The 25,292-nt window shown below is 44.7% G+C and overlaps 1 protein-coding gene across 2 annotated transcripts in view; it reads right to left on the bottom strand.

The window, feature by feature from the left end:
• The window catches only part of zbtb20 (zinc finger and BTB domain containing 20), a 392,419-nt gene that overhangs the window by 193,476 nt on the left and 173,651 nt on the right, over positions 1-25,292 (bottom strand). The gene's annotated exons all lie outside the window — the stretch shown is intronic.

The following is a 25,292-nucleotide window of genomic DNA, read 5'->3' as shown; positions in this document are numbered from 1 at the left end:
AACATACCCTTTGAAGCGGCATGAATAGGCTGAATGGAAGGCTCCACAACACCAACAAGGTGTGAATTGCCTTGCATTCATCCTTTGTTGGGGACTCTGACTCATCTGGGTCACCTGAGGCCTGCTGGCAGTTGCAGACTCGCGGGTTCTGCCCTGTACATTTCTGCTCGCAAACACAAGTTCCAGTTAATTTATGACCATTGCTAGCACTTATGTGCTGAGAGATCTGTTTGGTGTTATCACTGGTGGACATAAATGCCTGTGCTATCGCAATGGCCTTACTGAGGGTCGGTGTCTCTACAGTCAAAAGTTTTCGTAGGATGGTCTCGTGGCCAATGCCCAGTACAACACAGTCTCTGAGCATTTTCTCCAGGTAACCATCAAACTCACATTGTCCTGCAAGTCACCTTAGCTCGGCGACGTAGCTCGCCACTTCCTGACGTTCAGATCGCTGGCACGTGTAGAACCGATACCTCGCCATCAGCAAGCTCTCCCTCGGGTTAAGATGCTCCCGAACCAGTGTATACAGCTCCTCATATGACTTATCTGTGGGTTTCACCGGAGCCCGAAGATTCTTCATGAAGCTGTAGGTCGGTGCCCCGCAAACCGTGAAGAGGACCGCTCTCCTTTTTGCAGTGCTTCCTTCTCTGTCCAGCTCGTTAGCTACAAAGTACTGGTCTAGCCGTTCGACATAGGCTTCCCAGTCCTCACCCTCCGAGAACTTCTCCAGGATACCCACAGTTTGCTGCACCTTTGCGTTGGATTCGTATACTCGTCGTCAGTTATTGTGTTCCTAACACAGATGTGACTGCACACAGCGAGGTTAAAGTAACAGTGACCTCAGTCTTTATTAAGACACTCCAGAGTGAGGAACAGGCCTTAGGGGCCGGCTTATATACAGTGCTCTCAAGGGATGCTGGGATCCCTTGGGACTTCAGGGGATGCACTCACTGGTGGCGGAACGTGGGAGTGCATGCTTTACAGATTCACAACATCCTCCACTTGCGGAGCCAATGACAAGGGTCATCAATTTAAAATTATCAGCAAGTGAGTCAGCCGACGGGTGAGGAGAAATTACTCTGTACAGTGTTGCTGGAGCATGGAATGCTTTGCCACAGGGGTTAATGATGCAGAGACCATTGCATCTTTTAAGGGAAAAGTGACTAAATATTTGAAGCAGAGAAAGATGCAGGGCTATGGAGAGACAGCAGATACTGGATTAGTTTTTGTTTGGTCTCTCAAAAAGTTGGTACAAACATGATGTGGCAAAGAGCCTCTTTCTGTGCTGTAAACTTTTCTGGTTACTCATATATGAGAGCTTTCCAAACTGGAAAGAGGTTAATAATGCAGTATCCCAGGAATCAGTCTCGGGTCCCTTTTTATGTTTAATATTTTTGAAATTTGCAGATACAGTACTGTACCAGCAAAATAGGTGCCAGTGCAAATAACGAGAAACCATGGGCCCAAATTTCCCCCCCCTGTATAAACGGAGACTAAAAAGGGCGCCAAAAAGTTACCTTCTAATTCTCCCCGCTCCTCAGGACGTCTTCGGCCTTGGCGTGGCGCAGCACATCCAGTGGGGGGGACAGAGCCAGGTCCTGGCACTGTTTTCAGTGCCGGGACCTCTGCACATGCGCACTCGAGTGTGCGTGCATGTGCAGTAGCTCCTCGCAGCCCGAATCTCTGCGACACTCTGCAGGCTTTGTGGGAGAGGCACAAAGCATGCCGTCCCTAGCCCTGGCCAAATGGGCTCCCTCGTCAGCGGCCCGCTGCGTTCCCTCAGGTAGGACTTCTATTTTTGATTGATTGATTGCTTATTACTTTGGTCTTGGTGCTTTAGGTGCAGGGTTCCTTCTATTTTTTATTTGTTAATTAATTGCTTATTACTTTTTGTGCTTTGTAAGTATTGTTGCTAGGTGCAGGTCCTCTCAGCTTCCTTGTATTTTTTATTTGTTATTGAATAGTTATTTTTGTGCTTTGTTTAGTGCTTTAAATGTATTATGCTTCTTTAATGTAGTTGTGAAGGTGTTTCGTGCTTTGCAAGATCCTCTTGCTTCCCTTCCTTCCTTTCCCTCCCCCCGCCTCCACATCTCTGGCTACCTGCACTTATTTCTTTGCTCACCGCAAGGTTTTTCGGTGCGGACACAAGTGGCCATGTACGCTGGCCGAATTTAGTTTGGAGTAACTTTTCGCTGGCTAAACTTGCTTAAATGGCCAAAACAGGCGTAAGTGGCTGGTAACGCCCCGTTTTGAAAAAAAAACTAAACTAAAAAAAAACCTAACTAACTCACTTACACTGGAGCAAATTAAATGGTCAGAATTGCGATTTTTAAGATACTCCAAAAAAAATCTAGTTGCTTCAAAAAAAACTGGAGCAACTCCCAGGAAAACTTGGGCCCATGCAACTAGATTCAGGAGATTTAGAATTTTTAGGTTAACCGATAAGAGAATAAGGGGTTATGGGGAGCGGGCAGGGAAGTGGACCCGAGTTCATGATCGAATCAGCCATGATCGTATTAAATGGCAGAGCAGGCTCGAGAGGCCATATGATCTACTCCTGCTATTTCTTATGTTCTGAGGCAGATGCAGTTCAATGTAGTAAAGTGTAAAATAATTATGTAAGCAAAGAATATTAACATGGAGCATTAAATGGAGCAATAATAGTTCTGACGAAGGGTCATCGACCTGAAACGTTAACTCTGTTTTTCTCTCCACAGTTGCTGCCTGACCCGCTGAGATTTCCAGCATTTCAGATTCTGGTATCCGCAGTATTTTGCTTTTGCAGTAATACAGCATGCTGGTGAAAGATAGCTAAGGGTTTTATTTGGATAATTCTAAGTATGTCAACTATGACTTGGCTGCAGTAAAAAAGACAAATAAGGTACAAGACTGTGCACACATCAAGATAAATTGTATTGTTGCTATATAAAGCACTAGTCACACTCAATTTAGAGTACAAGCTGGTCAACTAATTAAAGGAAGGATATTACTGTGCTTGACAGGGTACAGAGTTCAACAACCAAAATGACTCCAGGTATCAGGGGCCCAAATTTGGCCCACTCACGTGAGATGTGCCGACTTCCTAGGCTCAAAACGGTGCCAAAGAGATGTTCCCGGACTCTGGCCGCTCTGTTGACTCTCCCGGGGCTTCGCGGGGGGGGGGGTGTGGGTGGAGCTAGGGCCAGCAGCTGTCCGCATGGGCATTAGAGCGTTTGTGCATGCGCAGTAGCTCCTGCCGATGATGATGATGCATGCTGCAGCGTGGGACCCATGTCGTCCCATCCCTATCCCGGGCTGAGTGGCCTGCCACACAGCAACGAGAGAAGCCTGTCTTCTTCGAAAGCACTTGGTTCTTTTGTTGGCTGCCTGCATTATATTCTACACACAACATGAAGACTTGAGGACATTGCCATGCAAAGGTTCAGATAGCATTGTCTATTTTTAAATTCATCTCAAAAGTTTGATCTGGGCCGGGGGAAGAGGAGGAGAAGAGGGAGAGAAAGAGTTTTGATCCTGGGGTGTGGGGGGAGGTGCGGTAACTGTGCAGCCAATAATTTTAATGAGCTTACTCAAGACTTTCCTTAACCCTGTTGATGAAAATACTTTCCTACATAAGAACATAAGAATTACGAGCAGCAGGTACTTCTATTTTTTATTTGGATATTTTGAAAAAATTATGTTAATATGTTTTGTCTCTTTATTTATTTTATTTTTGTAGTTTAAGCTTCCATGAATGCTTCCGTTATATAGTAAATTAACTTTGCGAAGTTTGTCATATGATGTCCAGTATAGCTGTTTGATCCTATTCACATTCTTTAGTCAAGTCATTAAGGGCCCAAGTTTCGAGCCACGCCTAGAACGGTGCAGTCCCGACCTGGACGCCCATTTTTCGCGCCACAAAGTGCGCCTAAAAAAAACTTCCAGATTCTCCAGCTCCCTGCAGGTCGTTTGCAGCCAGGCGCAGCGCAGCAGGAGCTGTAGGGGGTGGAGCCAGGTTCCTGCGCTGAAAACAGTGCCGGGACCTCTGCACATGTGCGCTACAGTGGGCACGCATGTTCAGTAGCTCCAGGCGCCCAAAACTGTGTGGGAGGGGCCGAAGCACGCAGCCCCTAGCCCTGGCCCAATGGCCTCACTGCGTGAATAAGGCTCCTCCCACGGCCAGCTCCTGCTTCCTCCCGACCCGACTCGACTCCCGCTTCCCGCCTCTGGACCGGACCCAACACCCGCTTCCCCCCCCACCCCCCCTGGACCGGACCCGACCCCGACCCGACTCCCGCTTCCCCCTGCCCCCGGACCGGACCGGACACCAACCCGACTCCCGCTCCCCCTGCCTCCGGACTGGACCCGACCTGACCTCCCTCCCTCCCCCCAACCTGACCTCCCTCTCCCTCCCTCCCCCTGACCTGACCTCCCTCTCCCTCCCTCTCCCCGACCAAACCGAACCGACCTCCCTCCCACCACCCCCACCGACCCGACCCAACGCCACCTACCTGTAAATCTGGTGCTGGGGACGGGCCCTGCCCGAAGTCCCGGCCCGTTCAGACTCCCTCCCCCATCTCCTTTCCCCCCCATCTCCATCTCTTTCCGCCCCCCCATCTCCTTTCCACCCCCTCCCCCCAGCCCCTCCTCCTCCTCCTCCCCCCTTTCTCCTCCTCCCCTCCCTCTGCTCCCCCCTCTCTCCCTCTACCCCCTCCCCTCGCTGTCAGAAACACAGACACTGACACAGAGAATGAGAGACACACACAGACAGACAGACAGAGAGATAGAGACACTGACAGAGACACACTGGGGGGGGGGGGGGCATCCCAGCACGCTGTTGGAGGGCTCCCGGTGCTGCAGTCGGTAAGTAGAAAATGTTTTATTTATTGATTAAAAAAACATTATTTCTTATTAATTTTTTTTGATTGATTTATTGGTTGATTTATTGATGTTTTTATCATTTATTATTGATGATGGCTCTTTATTTGTAAAACTGAAGTGTTTAATGTTTGTAAACTTCCCTTTAAACCCCCCCCCCCCATTCCCTACGCCTGATTTGTAACCTACGCCTGATTTTCTAAAGTGTAGACAAGGTTTTTTCGAGCGTACATTTTAAGTTAGTTTGGAGTAAGTTTTCACTGACGAAACTTTGAAAACAGGCGTAAGTGGCTGGACACGCCCCCTTTTGAAAAAAAAATTCTGTTCCAAAGTGAAACTGTTCCAACTGACTAGAACTGGAGCAAACTAAATGGCGAGAATTCCGATTTCTAAGATACTCCGTTCTACACCAGTTGCTCCTAAAAATCAGGAGCAAATCATGTCGAAACTTGGGGCCTATATACCTACCTGCGCTGATTTCTTAACTCTCTGCAAGGGTTTTCTGTGCGGCCACAAGTGGCCACATACGCTGGCCTAAGTTAGTTGGAGCAACTATTAGCTGTCCAAAGTGGCTTAAATGGCCAAAATGGGCGTAGGTGGCTGGTAACGCCCCCTTTTGAACAAAACAAAATTAAACTAAAAAAATCTGAACTAACTCATTTACACTGGCACAAACTGAAAGTGCAAAATGGGGATTTTTAAGATACATCAGAAAAATCAAGTTGCTCCAAAAAAAACACAGCAACACCTGGGCAACACTAGGAAACTAAGTTTATGAAGAAAGGCTAAGAAAGTGATGTATATTGTTTTTGGAGAAGGGGAGACTTTAGGGTCACCAAATTGAAGTTTTCACAGTAATGAAGGGTATTAGCAAAATTAATCCAGATAATTGTTCACTACAGCAAAAGAGCATTGTTTTACAATTAGAATTAAGGTATATATATTAAGTGATATGTAGCTTTTTAAATAAAGAGAATTAATTTGGGGAACAAATAATCACAGGAGGCTATCGGAGCAATTTTGTTTGGCCTATTGGATTTCTTCCATTGCTAAAAATGTGTGTATGCCATAACCCCAATGTGTCCATTAAAGATAAATGGTTCCAGTTGATGACACTGCACCAATAATAACTCTGCCTAGGTTCTTTCAAAATAAACATTAATTATAGATGCTAGAATGACAACTTCCCCTCCTATCCCAGAGTGTGCAGTCAATCTGAAAAATAATTTGCACCTCTTAGGATAGTCTTAGGTCAAACATCAGATTGAAAACATACAAGAAATATTAATATCCCGACAAAAGATATAGGGCCAAAATTCAGTGCCGACAGAAAGCTGGTGCAATTGCTGCCTTTTTCCCCGCGATTACCGCCGCAACAATGGATCGATTTTCACCTTTTTTATTTGAAAAAATGTCCTACAGCGCTAATTGCCCTTCCGACTTGGTACTTTATAGCAGTATGGGTGGGTTGATTGGGGCGCTATTCACACAGGAAAATTTAGCTTTATGGTGATTTCCAGACAACGAGCCAGCTGCTCCCTGGCCTTCTTAAAGTACAGGGTTTGCAGCTAGGCCCTGAAGAGGGAAGGCCTTACATTGAAGGTCATGGCTGGTGCTGCTGTGGGAAGGCGGGCAACACGATTTTCGGATGTGAAGCTGGAGACCCTCATGCAGGGTGTCGAGGGACAAAGGGAGACCAACTTGTCAAGTCTTTAGTAATGCCTGGAGGGAGATCGCTGAAGAGGTGTGGGGGACCTCCATCTATAATCGGACGGTGACCCAATGCATTTTTATATGTGTGTGTGTGTGTATGTGTGTGTGTTCGCAATGGAGGCCCTATCATCTCATATTTACAGCTGTATGTTAGGGACACACATTTGAGCGCTCATTTCTGATGCATCATCATGGTGCTACAAACCAATCATTCTTTGTTTTGTAGGCCAAATTTGCTCATAATCGCATGGAGCAGAGGATGACTGGTGGTGGTGAGGCCGGCATTCAATTCCTCACACCCTTGCAGGCGAGGGTCGAGACACTCATCGCAGACATGGTGCCTTCCCATGTGGCCCAGAGCACTGCCAATAAGGGCAAATGAAGGCCCTTCTTAATGCTATCTCTCCCTCAATACTCCAGCATCGACTGTGCCTTTCCCTCTGAAAGTGTGCTACTTGTAGACTCCATGCATTAATTCCCTACCTCTCCCTCACGGCAGCCCTTCTCCCATTTATGCTTGCAGACGAGCACCCCCTCACACACCTGTGGCCTCCGGTACTGGCGATGCCGATGTGGGCAGCATGGGTAAGTGAAGGCCTTCCTTTAATGCTATTTCTCCATGAAAGCAACAGCGCACACTGCGCCTTTCTTTCTGAAAGTGAGCTAGTTGCAGCCTCCATGCGTTAATCCCTTACCCTCACAACCCTTCTCCCATTGATGCTTGCAGATGAGAGGCCGAGTAGCAGCCGAGGCGAGGTAGATGCTCCTGCTGAGACACTGTCATGAGGCCTAGAGGAGACCCTTGATGACAATGAGACAGATGAACATCCTGACACCATTGAGGACACGGAGGTATCCAACCTTGCTGGCACCCTGGATTTCACTCCATCTTTTGGTGTTCTGTCCCATGAGGAAGAGGAGGACACTTCTGGCACCATTGGGATGGCCATGGAAAGTAGAAGCTGAAAGGTCATGTAGGGAGGAAATTATCAGAATCAAGCAGCAATCAGACATAACTGCACTTCCCTTGCAGGGTTGGGATGGCGACGACGATTCCTGGGTGGCTCAAGATGTGCATCCTAGTCCTACACCTCCTCGTGCATCGGCCTCTAGCTGCTGTCCCCTCATGACAGCCAGGTTATGTAGCATGCAGCAGACGACCACAAGGATAAAGACCCATTCAGGCGAGTACTGCAATGTGCCACCAGAGCAGTCTAAGCAATGCACCCTTTGTTTCAGCATGTCAATACAGTGCTCAATGATGCACCTAGCCCCTGAATGAGCGTCGTTATAGGCCTGCTCGGCCACAGTCCTGGGGTTGCAAAGTGGAGTGAGCAGCAAAGTGGACAGGGGATATTCCTTATCCCAAAGCAGCCACCCACAAACCTGGTTTAGGGCCCAGTGAAGATGGCGGGCACACTGCTCTGATGCAGGATGAAGGAATCATGGCTGCAGCCTGGATACCTGGCGTCAACTGCCAGGATCCTTTACTGGTGGTCGCACACCAGCTGAACATTCAGGGAATGGTATCTGTTATGTATGTAAACTTGTATATACCTTGTACAGCCACCAGAGGGCTCATCCCCTGGAGTCCCAAGGGATCCCTCAATCCCTTGGGAGCACAGGTACTTAAGGAGGCCTCACAGGCTAGAGAGGCACTCTGGAGACCTGCAATAAAAGACTACGATCACACTTTACTTTGAGCTCACAGTATCCAGTCAGACTCTTTACTCATATATAACAGTATTCTTTTCAGTTGATGAGTATTTCTGGATGGTGTTAGTGGCGCCCTCATCCAGACATGTGTGCAGTCGATGGCCTCCTGCACCCTGGGGAACCCTGCAATCCAGACAAATCCGGCCTGGCGCTCCACCTGTTTCTCCCTGGTCATGGGGAAGGAGATATATTGGAGTCTTTTCTTATATAGCGCATTGGTGACATGCCGGATGGAACGATTGGCGGAGAATTGCGAGATATTAGAGCTGTTTAAACTTGCAGACCGGAATGAGGTCGTAGCATAAAAGTTCAGTGCTATCGTCACTTTTGTTTCAATGCTGAGAGCTGTCCTCAAGCTTTGTGTGTAAGGCTCAAGATCTGGCCGTAGAACATTGCAGAGCTCTGGCAGGATGTCCTTCGTAAATTGCAGCCTCTGCACACGTTGCTCGTTGCTGAGCTGTAGGAAGGAGAACTGAGGCTGGTACATCTTTGGACGGCAGGGCCTCCTTGCCAGAGGTATGTGCTGGGCCTCTCCCATGCCAGCTGGCTGAGCGTCTTCTCCCTCTTCCTGCTGATATTGCGGAGCCTCTGCAGGTTGCTGCTGACAAGGCTCCTCGCCCACTATCTGGTGCGTATCTGACCCTTCTCCTCATGCCATCTCCTTTTTGTCCTCTGGACGTTGAGATCTGCGGCCATCTGCAAGCCCTTCATGTTGGGCAGCCATGGCTGCTGCCTCCCTTGTCCGCTGCCTCAGGGCCCGTTGGTGATGGTGCACCTCCTCCTGCGTGCCTCCCTGCCTCTGACAATGTGCAGCAGGTGTTCCCCTGCCAAACCTGAGCCCATTATGGCTGCAGGCTTGAACCTCACTTGGTGGCCTCTGTGGAGTAGAGAATGACGCCCACCGGCCACGACTAATGAGGTAAAAAGGTTTGCTCACTCAGCAAAAGTTCTCTCAAGGTTGCTGCCTTTTTTCCAAAGTTGCACAAAAATCTACAAAATCTTTTGACCAACAATAACCCGATCGCAACACACCAGCTGGCGGTCTCCAACAGTGCACCAACCCAAAAAGCTGGTGGGGGCACGGTCACTAACCAGCCAGCCCTTTTTAATTCTGAAAATAGGTTCGGGGGTGGAGTGGCAGCGGTGCGTACTGTGAATGCGTTATCATGGCTGCAAGCCCCATGCTGCCACAGAAATCGGTCAAACGGGGCGGAAGTGGACAACATCCCAAAAACTCCCGCGGTAAATTTCGGTCATGGCGGCCAGTTGACGGCGAAGCGGCGGCCATTGGATTCCGCCGCATGACCGCTGCAAACGGGCGCTAACGGGCCTTATCGGGACGCTGAATTTCAGCCCCATAGTCTCCACCCAAATGTACTAAAAATATAAAAACAATAAAATCTTCTGGTACGAATAGAAAAATCTATGGGAAGCCATATAATTAATTTTTTATCCTATCAAAGAAATCCTCCACGAGACCCAAAGGGTGATAAATGCTTGGAATAATTTCAGGCAAAGTAGCAACAAAAACATTAGGGAAGTTCTATAATGGGAGAGTTGGAATACTAGAAGGATGAGCTTCAATGGGCTGAATGTTTTTTTCTTATGCTCCTATGATTCACTTCTGATTTTAATAGGAACAGGAGTAGGCCATTCAGCCCCTTGAGCTTATTCCGACGTTCAATTAAATAATGACCAATTTGTACCTCAACCCCCTTTACCTGCCATTGACCTATATTGTGTAATACCCCGACCTAACAAAAATACATTGATCTTAGTCTTGAAAGGTATGAGGGGCGTGTTGGCTAAGGTAGATTGGGAAATTACATTAAAAGGTATGACAGTAGACAAGCAATGGCCAGCATTTAAAGAATGAATACATAATTTACAACAAATATACATTCCTTTAAGGCACAAAACCCCACGGGATAAGTGGTCCAATTGTGACTAACAAGAGAAGTTAAGGATAGTATTAGATCAAAGGAAGAGGCTTATAATGTTGCCAAAAGGAGTAGTGGGCCTGAGGATTGGGAGAATTTTAGAATTCAGCAAAGGAAGACCAAGAAATTGTTCAGGAAACAGAAAAAAGAATGAGTGTAAGTTAGCAAGAGACAAAATAAACAAATTGTAAATGTTGCTATAGGTATGTAAATAGGAAGAGATTAGTGAAAATAAACATGGGACCATTAGAGACAGAGACAGTGGAAATTAAAATGGGCAATAAGGAAATGACAGAGACATTAAACAAATACTTTGTAGCTGTCTTTACAGTGGAGGACACAAAAAACATTCCGGAAATAATAGGGAACCAAGGGTCTAGAGAGAATGAGGAACTTAAAGAAACCACATAAGTAAAAACATAGGGGCTGAAATTCGCTTTATAACGCTAGTCGTTACCGCCGGCGGTAGGCGGCAAAGGCCTACCTTCGACAGGAAGCGGTGTCCACGCCTGCGCAGATATTCAGCAGGCTCTTTGGCGGAGGCATCAAGAGCTACTGCCGCGCGGGCTAACGCCACCCATGTGGTGATGTCGGCCAGTGTGCAACCTCTTGGTGCCTCTTTCAAAATATTTAGTATGAACGTCGGAATTCCCAGCACTCATTCTTACAGCCTGAAAAAAGTGGTGAGTAAACAGTGGAACTCAGGTGGAATCGCCCAGAGAGCAAGATAAGTTTTTTTCTTTATTTATTTCCTCATTTTTTCATTAGTTGTAACAGTGGGGAAATTTGTGCATGGATCAGAGAAGTTAGTATTTTTTTCATTTTTTCCCCTTTTCTTCTCGTTTTTCAGCTAGCATGGCAGCAGCCTCCCGTTGCAAAATTCAGTAGGCCTCCTGAGCGCCCACCCGAGGATGAGTGTGCAATGCCATTTTTAGCACTGCTCTCTCATCTTTGGGCGTTTAACATAGAAACATAGAAAATAGGCGCAGGAGTAGGCCATTCGGCCCTTCGAGCCTGCACCGCCATTCAATGAGTTCATGGCTGAACATGCAACCTCAGTACCCCATTCCTGCTTTCTCGCCATGCCCCTTGATCCCCCTAGTAGTAAGGACTACATCTAACTCATTTTTGAATATATTTAGTGAATTGGCCTCAACAACTTTCTGTGGTTGAGAATTCCACAGGTTCACCACTCTCTGGGTGAAGAAGTTTCTCCTCATCTCGGTCCTAAATCGCTTACCCCTTATCCTTAGACTGTGACCCCTGGTTCTGGACTTCCCCAACATTGGGAACATTCTTCCTGCATCTAACCTGTCTAAACCCATCAGAATTTTAAACGTTTCTATGAGATCCCCTCTCATTCTTCTGAACTCCAGTGAATACAAGCCCAGTTGATCCAGTCTTTCTTGATAGGTCAGTCCCGCCATCCCGGGAATCAGTCTGGTGAACCTTCGCTACACTCCCTCAATAGCAAGAATGTCCTTCCTCAAGTTAGGAGACCAAAACTGTATACAATACTCCAGGTGTGGCCTCATCAAGGCCCTGTACAACTGTAGCAACACCTCCCTGCCCCTGTACTCAAATCCCCTCGCTATGAAGGCCAACATGCCATTTGCTTTCTTAACCGTCTGCTGTACCTGCATGCCAACCTTCAATGACTGATGTACCATGACATCCAGGTCTCGTTGCACCTCCCCTTTTCCTAATCTGTCACCATTCAGATAATAGTCTGTCTCTCTGTTTTTACCACCAAAGTGGATAACCTCACATTTATCCACATTATACTTCATCTGCCATGCATTTGCCCACTCACCTAACCTATCCAAGTCGCTCTGCAGCCTCATAGCATCCTCCTCGCAGCTCACACTGCCACCCAACTTAGTGTCATCCGCAAATTTGGAGATACTACATTTAATCCCCTCGTCCAAATCATTAATGTACAATGAATTAAAGTGAATTTTGCAGTTGAGGCTGCACCTAATGCCTGGTGCTAAAATCAGCACTCTCCATAGTAATGGGACTAAGTGACGAAAAATCTCCTGGACCGGATGACCTGCATCCTAAGTTTTTAAGAGAGATAGTGAATGCACTGGTATTAATTTCCCAGAATTCCCCAGATTCTAGAACAGTCCCCAAGGATTGGAAGGTAGCAATCATAACCCCATTTTAAGAAAGGAGGAAGAGAAAAAACAGGGAACTATAGGCCAGTTAGCCCAACATCAGTAGGAGGCTAAATGCTAGAATCTATTATTAGGGATGTGGTAACAGGGCACTTAGAAAACCATAATATGGTTAAGCAGAGTCAACATGGTTTTATGAAAGGGAAATAGTGTTTGAAAAATCTGTTCCGAGTTTTTCGAAGATGTAACTAGTAGGATGGATAAGGGGGAAACCAGTGTATGTAGTGCATTTGGATTTTCAAAAGCATTCGATAAGATGCCACACAAGAGGTTATTACACAAAATTAGGACTCGTGGTATTGGGGGTAATATGAGGATTGGTTAAAGGACAGAAAACAGAAAGTAGGAATAAACAGGACTTTTCAGGTTGGCAGGCTGTAATAGCGGGGTACCGCAAGGATCAGTGCTGGTGCCTCAGCTATTTACAATCTATATTAATGACTTAGATGAAGGGACTGAGTGTAATGTATCCAAGTTTGCTGGTGATACAAAGTTAGATGGGAAAGTAAGCTATGAGGAGGACGCAAAGGGGCTGCAGAGAGATATAGGCGGGTTGACTGAGTGGGCAAGAACATAGCAAATGAAATACAATGTGGGGAAGTGTGAAGTTATCCACTTTGGTAGGAAAAACAAAAAAAAACAGAATATTTTTTGGATGGTGAGAGACTGGGAAAGGTTTGCACACTGAGGGACTTGGGTGCCCTTGTACATGCATCACGGAAGGTTAACATGCAGGTACAGCAAGCAATTAGGAAAGCAAATTGTACATTAATGTTGGGAAAATGTTTTTCCTGGCTGGGGAATCTAGAACATGAGGTCACAAAATAATGGGTAGGGCTGAGATGAAGAGAAATTTCTTCATACTCAAAGGGTTGTGAATCTTTGGATTTCCCTACCCCAGAGAGCTATGGATGCTCAGTCGTTGGGTATATTCAAGACAGAGGTAGATACATTGTTGGGAACAAAGGGAATTAAGGGATATGATGATAGTGAGGAAGGGTGGAGTTGTGGAGTTGAGGTTGAAGATCAGCCATTATCTTGATGAATGGCAGAAAAAACTCGAAGGGCCAAATGGCCTACTCCAGTTCCTTATGTTCTTATGAAAGCATCTATAGCCTTTTGGGGTGGGAGTTCCAAACTTCTACCACTCTTTGTATGAAGAAGTGCTTTCTGATTTCACTACTGAATAGCCCAGCTCTAATTTTATGATGCCACCCCTTGTTCTGGATTCCCCCAGCAGAGGAAATAGATTCCCTTAAATCTACCTGTCAAATCCTTTTGCTATTTTAAACACCTCTATTACTTCTACACTCCTCAATCTTCTACACTCTAAGGAATACAAGCTACGTTTATGCAACCTGACCTCATAACTTAACCCTATCGGCCACAATATCATTCTGGTGAATCTGCGCTGCACCCACTCCAAAGCCAATATATCTTTCCTGAGGTGCAGTGCCCAGATGGGGTCTGACCAAGAATTTATACAGCTGGAGCATAGCTTCCTCCCTTTTATATTCCAGTCCCCTTGAAATAAAGGTCAACATCCCATTAGCCCTTTTGCTTGTTTTTCGTAGCTGTCCACTAACTTTTAGTGATTTGTGTACATGAACACCCAAATTTCTGTACTCCTCCTTAGTTCATAATTTCTCCTCATTTAGAAAATACTCCGATTTGTTGTTCATGAATCCAAAGTGGATGAGCTCACACTTCCCCACATTGAACTTCATTTTCCACAGTTCTGCCCACTCAATGAATCTGTCTTTGCCCCTTTGTAACTTCCTGCTCCCATCTGCACTACTTAAATGATAGCAATGATTTACTTACCATGCCTCCCAACTTAATGTCACTTGCAAACTTGGATATACAACTTCATCCAAGTCATTGATGAATATGAAGGGCTGAGGCCCCAGTGCAAATCTCTGGGAAACATCAGTTGTCACATCCCCCTATCAGAGTACATACCCTTTATCCCTGCTCTGTCTCCTACTTCACAAGCAACTTCCAACCAATGTCACAAGGTTGCTATTAATCTTTTGTGTAGCGCCTCATCAAATACCTTGTGGAAGTCCATATAGGTAACATCCACAAGCACTCTCTTAGCCACCATGTTCGTGACATCCTCAAAAAAATCAACTAAATTAATTGGGCACAACTTACTCTTCACAAATCCATACCGACTCCCTCTGATCAGCTCAAATTTGTCCAAATGCTCAGTCACTCTGTTCCTAAATACAGATCCTAGTAACAACTGACATTAGATTGACAGATCTGTAGTTACCTGGTTTCTCTCTCCCACACTTTTTAAATAATGGAGAGACATTAGTAATTTTCGAAGGCAACACAATTACCGAATCAAGAGAGCTTTAGAAAATTATTAGTAATACATCTGCAATTTCCACACCTACTTCTTTTAAAACCCTAGGGTGGAACCCATTAGGTTGTGGAGATTTGTCTATCTTAAATCTCATTATTCTCTCCTTTACAATTTTTTAAAAATGATTAAATCCAGCAAGTTCCTTCCCTTGATTTATTGCTAGTTTTCCTTGTACTACTGGTATTTTGACCTCTTCCTCTACTGTGAAAATGGATGCAAAATACTCATTTAACAAGTCTGTCATTTCCTTATTGTTGATTACAGTATCACCTTGCTTGTCTCTCAAGCTGCACCTAGCACACAATTCAACTCTTAAGTCAACACATGCACACTTCCAAAAGGAACTCCCTGACAAGAGATCAAAAGCAGGAACCTTTGTTGATTTTCAGCCCCCTTACCCAGGGGTGTTGAGGCTAATTACAGTGTTTCTATTGTCATCTTGGCTTACATTAACTAACTCAGCACAGACTGAAATCAAATCAGGGACATTTATTGTCTGCATGGCTTAGCTGCTCCCTGCATTAACCAGTTGAGTCATAAAACTCAACTCTCTTGAATGATCAAAAGAAAGTCTCCTCTCTCCGCTGGTCCAATCTGAAATGAGTTTTGAGCAGCCTTAAATTGGTTTCTAATCAGCATGGATCTACAGCACAAAACTGCCTCTAATTTGACGACGTCACTTGGAGAGGTCACAGAGATAGCTAGCCAATATGGGAAATGGACATTTCATGCTAATACAGTAGGTCAGTGTTCTTTTGAGGCCGGATATATTGTTGTGGTAGAGTAACAGGTTGTGCTACGATACCTGATCTGGGAGCACTTGATGTTGACAGGCTGCTGGGGAATGGAACACTGCTATTGCAGATGTCAACAATTATCATAAAAAATAACCGCCAGAGAGACTAGTTGGTAATTTTTTTTGAAAAAGTGTTAAAAAGTTGGTTGAACATTAATTACAGGATTTAACATTGGTGGTTTCCATTGAGGATGTACTATGATGATCTGCTTTCTAGTCGATTACCTATAAAGATACTGGGGCACCAATAGAGTAGCAATGGTTAGTTGATATTTTGTTGTAGGACTTTTATCATGTGTGAAGTATCAACCTGGGCCTGTAAAAATAGGTAAATTATCTATTGCAGTTATTGTAGACATAGTACTAGAAGAAGTTTTGTTTGTTTAGCAATTTACTATTCAATCAAAAAACCCTAAACTGTTCACACAGTGATAATTTTCTCATACTGTTAGTTTAGCTGACATGAAATATCACAGTATACTAATGTCCTGTTTATATTGCCTGCCTCTCTGTTTGGGTTGATCTGAGACTATTCTTATTTTATCCTGGTTCCACCTGAAGTAGACTCAGCAGACTAACTTTCATATTAGCTAAAATTATATGCTGAGGAAATGAATTCTGTAATTTGCAAATATCACTTCTTTGAAAACGGGAAGATCTCCATTTTCCAGATAAAAGTAAAAATAGGGCACAAGAGACCCCATACTAAAAGTATACAATATTGGAGCATAAATTTAGCTTTTGAATGTATAATTAACGTGAAAAATAATTTATTTGGGTTCTTCACTCAATTTTTACCTTAACTTTGCAGATTTCTCCCCCCATGCCCAGTAAATATTTACATAACTATATACAGGCTTGAGGCTTGATCAATAAAATGATTCCTGAGTCATTGATGACAGTTACAGTCATTTGCAATTCAATACAGACTAGATATATTACAGTACATAACCTCAAATATGCTCACATATTAAGAAAGGCCTCCAGAGGGTTTAATCTTTCACGACATAGCAATATTTCTTGTTGACTGAAGGTGCAGAATTATATACTGAACAGAGATTAAAATATGAGCTAATGTAGAGAAGATTATTATTTTTTTAAATCAGGAACACCATAACAATATGCCATCTACTTTTTTCTGTGGCCTACCTATCCAAATTAAAAACAAATACGTATTTGCTGATATACCCAATGTAATGTTGTGCCCATAACTTTAAATTTATTTTCAGAAATGGTAATTATCACAATTTGAATTTATAGAATCATCATAACGTGGGAGCGATAGCGGATGCAAACCCCAGAAGATCGTAGGACGCGAGTGAATGTCTGATTTCAACATAGATGCCTTATTATCATTTTACGCCTGGGTTTCGTGCCTCCAATGTGTGTGAACGGGCATGATACGCACCCCCATGACAATTTATCTGGGCTATTTAAAAGGTCAATGCAATCATGGAATTTGGAGGAGTTGCGAGCATTTTGAGAGTGTAAAATATTCACAAATGGAGTCGGGGCATTCAAAGACCGTGCCCCGCTTCAGTGAGGCGACACTTGATGTACTGTTGGCTGCAGTCAGGACCAAGAAGGAGGTGCTCTTCGCAAGCAATGGCGAGACAAAATCTGTTGCTGTAACTAAGGGCTCAAGTTTCAGCCTGAGTTGCTCCTATTTTTTTGGAGCCACTAGTTTAGAATGGAGCATTTTAGAAATTGCAATTCTTGGCATTTAGTTAGCTCCAGTTCTAGTGAGTTAGAATAGTTTCATTGTAAAACAGATTTTTTTCAAAAGGGGTCGTGTCCAGCCACTTACACCTGTTTTGCAAGTTTAGGCAGTGAAAACTTACTCCAAACTAACTTAGATTGGAGTAAGTGTAGAATTTTGTACGCTCAGAAAAACCTTGCCTACACTTTAGGAATTAGGCGTAGGGAACGAGAGATGGGGGGTGTGGGGAAGGGAAGTAATTGAATTTTACAAGCATTCAACAGTTTCACTTCTACAAATAAAGAGCCATCCTGTATAATAAATGATAAATAAAGTAAATAAAAATACATTGAATTTTCCTACCTGTCTGAAGCAGCAGCAGTAGCCTTCTAGCTGCAAAGATTCAGGCCGTTCAGCCAGGGGACAGGGGCGGTGTCAGGCCACCCACAGCGATGGCAGCAGCAGCCTTCCAAGCTGCGAGGATTCAGGCAGGCCGTTCAGCCAGGGGACAGGGGCGGGAGGCGTCAGGCCACACACTGCGCATGCGTGCATGCTTCAGCACGCATGCGCAAGGCTGCCGGCACAACATCAGCTTCTGTGAGCTAGCCCTGCTCCCCTGCCGGCAGAGAATCGCGCCACGCTTTGGCCCCGCCCCCCGCAGATGCTTCCACACCGCGCCGACCTGGAACGGGCCCGATTCAGACCGGAGAATCCCGCCACAAGTATTAGGCGCACTTTTTATCCCACAAAACAGGCGTGCCTCTCGGAGGTGCACCGTTCTGAACGCGGCCCGAAACTTGCCCCCTAAGAAGGTGTGGTTAGAGATGACTGAGGAGATCAACAGCAGGTATATAGTGCCTCATATGTGGATCCAGTGCAGGAAGCGGTTTAATGACCTAACCAGGTCAGGAAAGGTGAACACAGTTGCAGATTCACTTAAATCCCGTATTGAAACCCCCCACCCCCCTCCCCATCGTCTTGTCAAGCCTACTATGTCACATCACCCTTCACAGCCACTTAAGTTTCAGCAGCAACCATTGTTTCCTTTCTATGCACTTCGTCACCTCCCCTTTATTCCATCCACCACTGCCATTGACCCTAATCCTTATATAATGTGATCCCACCTCAGTCGGCACACCCAATTGTTAGCACACATCCTCAAATGCGTGCCAGTGACATTCATGATGCATCTTCTGGAGTTACTCTCACTGAATGCATTGCATCTATTGAAAGCACATGTGCATTAGAAAAACTCCTGGGTCTGTTTTACCCCTTACAGGAGAAGAGAGCCCAAAATAGAAGGAAGAGGGAGAGGACCAGAGGTGGTCCATCACAGATTGTGCAGCCAACATGTGCAGTGGACGATCCAAAGGAGATAAGCTGCATATCAGCGTACCTGATCATCGGAAATGGAGAGACTCAGACTTTTCTGCTGCATGGTGGCAGCATTAAATATCACTGACCCATAGCTCATTCAACACCAAGTTCTACTCACTTGATTTCAGCACTGAATGAAATATGATTTTTACATTCCCATGATTAAATCATATCCGTCTCTTTTCTCCTCCAGGACCATCACGTGAAGAACAGCAGCCTTCCAACAACATTTCCTCAGCGGAGCCAATTCCTTCTGAGACCGCACCGTCACAAGACACATGCTTACCTGGCACTAGCACAGATACGATACCTCGATGGGTCCTGTTGAGTTAGATGGGAAATCACCTGGTGAATCACAACTCACAAGTGAGCACAAGCAAAGAGTGGTGGTCGGGAAAGCTGTGGAGAGTCCACGTCAGGGGGTACAGTCCTCTCCAAGCTCTGTTCAGCTGGACAGAGAAGCTGAATTCTGGGGTCCAATGAAAATGAAAGTGATAAGAGGCAGATGTGATAATTATTGGTCCAGTATGAGTGATTAACTGAACCTTCAAGCTACTAGGGCATCCCAAACAGCAATGTGAGTGGCTTGTCTGGCATTGGGGGCTTCATCTTTATCTTTCTCCTTTTCCTCTCCATTGGAATCCTCATCAGATGAAGAGCTGAGCGGCTTGTTCCTCCTCCACCTCGAGTCCTCGTTGCTGCGCTCTGTTGTGCAGAATGCAGTAGACCATGATTATCCCACGTTGACGAGTACTTAAGGGAGTTTCCTGATCCATCCAGGCACCTGAAGTCATGCAATGACTTACTCGATGGTAGATCTGGTTGTCATATGGCTCACATTGCAGTGTTCTTGGTGTGGTTCCTCAGAGGTGTCATCAGCCAGGTTTGTGGAGGTATCCGTTGTCGACTAGTAGTCACCCCTTAAAAGTGGTTCCAGGAAAAAACAGGTTGAGGGTGAAAGCAATATGAAAGCAATGTGGTAGCTCCCAGGGTATCTGGCGCAGACCTGCATGAACCTTTTCTTGTGACTGCACACCAGCTGAACACTGATGAATTGGAATCCCTTGCGGTTGAGGAATATTTCTGATTGATCTAGGGTGCTCGGATTGTCTCGGGTGCACGGAACCTTGCACCTGTGGGAAACCAGCCAGAGACGAGAATTCGGGTGCCCGCTCATTTTGGCTATTGTCATCACAGGGGAAGTTTGTATAACTGCCAGCCCTGGAAAACAATTCATCTGTCACCTGCCTTATGCATATCCTACTGTGAGACCCCCATTACATCCCTGGTAATGGAAGCAGAGGCAAAAAAGTTGAGGGCAGTGCTGACTTTAGCAACCACAGGTAATGCATATCCACCACTTCTTGGCCTAGGAGGCTGCAGATGCTGCAACTATTTAACGTGAAAATCTCAACCAGCGGAAGAACATCTCTTCCGATAGGTCAAGGAAGCCGAGCTACTGTCTGTACATCCTGTGATGTGGGTATTGCCTCCTCTGAAGTTGATCCCTCTGTTGTTCCCCTCTCTGTTATCCATCTGTAACTCCCTCTACAGCATGCCTTTGCTGCTGTGCTTGCCGATTGCCTTCCTCATCTTAAGTCCAACCAAAAGAAGTGATGACGCCACCCAGCCTGATGTTCTGCGTGTGAACACCACCAAACCATACAAATAAGTCTCTCGCAACAAGTAGTCTCAGCAAACCGTTTCCCAGAGGGAACTGAAATAGCAGCTGTGAGCACAGAACCTCCTGACCATTAACCATCCCCATGAAGTGCCGCTCAATCGCGCCTCCGTTTCACTGACGAGTTTGCGAATCGGGAAACCTGTACAGGAGGCGTTGATTTCAAATTGCTGCCAAAATTTCATGATAGGCCACTGATTGAAATACAAGAATTACCGACCCGCCAGTCCAGATCGGTTGGTTCGGACGCCCCAAAACCAGCCGCCGTTAAAATGGAAACAGGCATATTGGCAGCAGGTTGATAATTTGATCATCATTTGATCATTTAACACCCCCACCGACCCTCTCCTTTCATGCGGGGATTTGGGGGGGGGGGGGGGGGGTGGGTGAGGTGTTGAAATTCCCCCTGCAGAATGAAACAGCACAGAAGGTCGTCATTTGGCCCATTGTGCCTGTGCCGGCTATTTGAAAGAGCTATCTAATTAGTCCCACTCCCCTGCTCTTTCCCCATAGCCCTGCAAATGTTTCTGCTTTAAGTATTTATCCAATTCCTTTTGATAGTTATTATTGAATCTGCTTCCACCATCCTTTCAAGCAATACATTCTAGATCATATCAACTTGCTGTCAATTACCTAAATCTGTGTTCACAGGTTATTGATCCTTCTGCCACTGGAAAGAGTTTCTCCTTAGTTATTCTATCAAAACCCGTCATGATTTTGAGCACCTTTCTCTCCTTAACCTTCTCTGCTCTAAGGAGAACAATCCCAGCTTCTCTAGTCTCGCCACATAACTGAAGTCCCACATCCCTGGTATCATTCTCGTAAATCTCTATACCTTCTCCGAGCCCTTATGAAGGTTTAGCATAACTTCCTTACTATTGTACTCTTATGCCTATTTATAAAGCCAAAGATCCCATATGCCTTTTTAGCAGCCTTCTCAACTTGTCCTGCCACTGTAGATGTGCACGCGTACAGCCCCAGGTCTCTCTGTTCCTGCACCCCCTTCAAAATTGTACCATTTACCTTATATTGCCTCTCCACAGTGTCAGCTGTGGCTCCGTAGGTAGCACACTTACCTCTGAGTCAGAAGGTGATGGGTTCAAGTCCCACTCCAGGAACTTGAACACATAAATCTAGACTGACACTCCAGTGCAGTGCTGAGGGAGAGCTGCACTGTTGAAAATGCCCTCTTTCAGATGAGACGTTAAACCGAGGCCCCGTCTGCCCTCTCAAGTGAACGTAAAAGATCCCATGCCATTATTTCGAAGAGAAGCAGGGGAGTTATCCCGTGTCCTAGCCAATATTTATCCCTCAATCAACATTCAAAGTAGATTATCTTGTCAATATCGCACTACCATTTGTGGCTGCTTGCTGTGTGCAAATTGGCTGCCATGTTTCCTACCTTACAACAGTGACTACACTCCAAAAGTACTTAATTGGCTGTAAAACACTTTGAAGCGTCCAGAGGTCGTGAAAGGCATTATATAAACATTAGTCTATCTTTTTCTCCTCATTCTCCCGACAAAAATGAATTTTCTTCTTTTTCCTTATTATTACTATTAATACTGTGATAAGTCTTGCTGCATTAAAAAAGTTAAAGAATCCATCGAGGCTGTTAAATGATGCAGCAAAATGTTACGTCATTCTTTGCAATTGTAATTTCTTGACCACGGAAGCTAAATCTGCATGGTGTACTGTGAAATATTTCATTACATGCTGCAAATGATACAGGTATAATATTGCTATTCACCCAAGAAATTGCCCTAGGAGTTTTCATTTAGACTAGGGATTTCTACGTCCTGTGACCTGCTCCTCTATTGTTTCCAGGAACTTTCAGAGGAGAAAAGAGCAGCAAGAAAACATGAAAAATTAGAAGACCCCCATAGCACATCAAAATAAAAAAATGAAAGATCAACAGATAAAAAAGCCACAGAGGCAATCAAGAAGACAATACAGATGGATGGAAAGCACAAGGATGCTCTAAACTGACAAAAGTATTGCTAGGTAAATGGAGAAAAACACTCATTTATGCCAGGAACTTTTTGGTGATTCCAAATTTAACGCATTATGACAAACAGATTAAGTACATGGCACATATTTCTTCACCTAATATTTGTTTGGGATGTGCTAGTAATTTAATACAGAAAATAATGAGCTGGCTTAAGTTCATTTTTTTTGCAAATATATTGATCTGACTCTTGGTAGGTTAGGATCAAGTGTGAGTCACAGTTGTAAACTGCTCAAAATATTGTGGTGCACGCAGATATTATACACATATTGACAACCAGTACACCAATTCAAAAAATGATTTCCTTCCCCTAAACAAAAGCAACCAAACCGCAATGTACAGAAGCAATACTTTTCAAATAAAGTGGAAGCTCCTTCATCCTCCTCCCTGATTACTTGCTGGAATTTTTACAGAACAAACCCTTGCCCGAGACTGGCTTGTTGCACAGCCTATTAACATCAATCCCATCCGGTTTAAAATAAATCAAACTTATATTCCGCAAAAAATTTAATTCAATTTGTTATGCAATTTCTATTGCACTCATCTTTATTCTCATGCCTTTGGTACTGCTGTACAATACATGCAAGACCAAAAAGGAAGTTTTACGATATGAAAAAAATAACAGTCCTGGTGGTTCAGTAACACATGAGGCAGCATATTTATCCACCGAGCCATACAAACCAAGGAGGACAATTACAGCAGTGGATTGTGCTACGTTTATTGATCTTGGTTAAGGTAGCTTTTGTGGCATCACATTTGACCACACCATCCCTAGAATAGGGAAATGAAAAAGTCAGCTCTGGTTAGGTTCTGCTTGCTACCCAATGAGCCATGCTGTAAAATACATGTTTAAAGGCTGAAATTGTAAGGGAAAGGACAGGAAAGACTGAAGAAAGTAATGGGTTTCAAAAATTTGAGGTTCCTGGGAAATAATCCGTTAAGTGTATGAGACTTCAACGAGTCTTAATTTTAATACAGGATGGATTTAAGGATGAGGATACAGGATGACTTATACCATGGAACAAAAATGCAAGAAAGATAGCCAGAGAGGTTGGAATCTGAAGTAGTGACAGGAATCTTTTCTCTCTTTTTTTTCTTTTCAAACAACAACAACTTGCATTTTTATATTGCTTTTAGTATAGGAGAATGTCCCAAGGTGCTTCAGAGGCATAATTTTAAAAATGCAAGCTTTTTCTTGTACCCTATCAGGGATTGCAAAAGAGAAAAACATATACAGGCATTCAATAGTATCACACGTACTTTATAGAAAATTAAGAGTAGTTGAGGGGGAATTAAAGGGCCAATTTAAACTTGGGGCTGGAGCAGATGGCAACCCTGTGTGGGAGTGAGAGTCAGAGGTCTGGCAGATTTTAACTGAGACTCATTCCAATCCCGTTGCTCAGCTGTTGCTTGCAAAAAGCGACAGCAAGGAAGGATGAAAATGGAGCACCCCACCAGAGGCTGCCAGCTGCCAGGAGCAAGCCTAGTCCAGGATTGGGGAGGGCATTCCAAGGGTGCTGCAATTGGGTGCAGGAACCCTGTGGCAGCAGAGGTTTGGACTTTTGAGGGATTCAGAGGAGCATCCAACTCACTCAGTCTCCTCTAAGGAAAGTATTTTTGAAAACTTATCTTACAGGGCATCGCTGTCTTCCCAACAGGCTCGCCTCTGGCGGGGCAGCTCAGAACCGGGTTAAAATTTAATCGGAGACCCATGTATGTCATGGTACCCGGATTTAGATTTATTAATGAGGCTCCTGCCAGAATCTGGCGGGAGCCTCGTCTGCCATGAAAGTCCGCGGCGTTAAAAACCGCAGATTGGCGGGTGCAGAGCAGGAAATGGAGACGCTCCATTTTAACTGCTTGCCTGTTTCTTTCCTGTCAATCAGATATAGTTAAAATCACCCCCTAAGTATCTGGCATGAAACAGCTTCTGCTTAAGCAATAGAGATGAAGGAGTTTCAATTTAATTCAGAGGAGATGGTGAGGCTAAGAATGGTGATTGATGAAGAAGGTCTATGAGTTCAGCCAACCAAGTTAAAGAGGTGGTAGCTGTTTGCTTATTAGTGAGATACATGAAGAAACTTTCTTTGAAAAATTAAATCAGATTTTTAGTTCCCAGTTGGATGCACTAAGGAGATCAAGATGTTGCAATTCAGCCTTTGCACTGCAATAGGACTGGAGGCTGTGCACATTGAGGGCAACTGATGTGAAGGAAGGTGCTGAATGTAGAATATAAACCAGCAAAAAATGGTAAGGATGGAATTGACATGAAGGAACAGAGTAGGGAGAACCCTTGAGTTAATGGATTAAAGAGTCAATAGCATGAGCCATCAGCACACAATTTCAAGGATACTATACAGCCATGAATATGAATATCTTGGAGTTTATGTTCTACATTTCTACCAACAAAGGGCTTTAGAAACAGCCATGGTGATGACAGAGAATTCACCCAAGTGTTCAAGGACAGAGGTGCATAACAGTCAAAATCACCACCATTGACAACATTGGTGGACGAGGTCAGAACTCTTTACGGTGCTGGATAATTTGAGTGTTAACAACAGCTTGCAAATTTGAAAACATTAAAATACTGACTTCAGAACAATAGGTTAGTTAGAAAGGTAAAAGGATCACCTTTCTTGGGAATAGGGTAATCATGAGCAATGTTCCAAAGAAAAAGGTAAAATGGACTAAGGAAGATCAAGATGCCATTTGCAGGAGCAAGTTTGAAGCCACACATTGGGCCCAAGTATCCCCAGGAGTTGCTCCTATTTTTTTGGAGCAACTAGATTTTTTTGGAGTATCTTAAAAATCACAATTCTCCCCACTTAATTTGCTCCAGTTTAAAAGTGCGTTAGTTCAGGTTTTTTTCCCCTAAAAGGGGCGTTACCAGCCACTTACATCTGTTTTGACCATTTAAGCAAGTTTAGCTAGCTTGCGTAACGAAAAGTTAC

Source organism: Pristiophorus japonicus, chromosome 11 (genome assembly GCF_044704955.1).
Source record: "Pristiophorus japonicus isolate sPriJap1 chromosome 11, sPriJap1.hap1, whole genome shotgun sequence".
Lineage (NCBI taxonomy): Eukaryota > Metazoa > Chordata > Chondrichthyes > Pristiophoridae > Pristiophorus > Pristiophorus japonicus.
The sequence above is the reverse complement of the archived record's forward strand: the minus strand, read 5'-3'. Positions and strand labels throughout refer to the sequence as shown.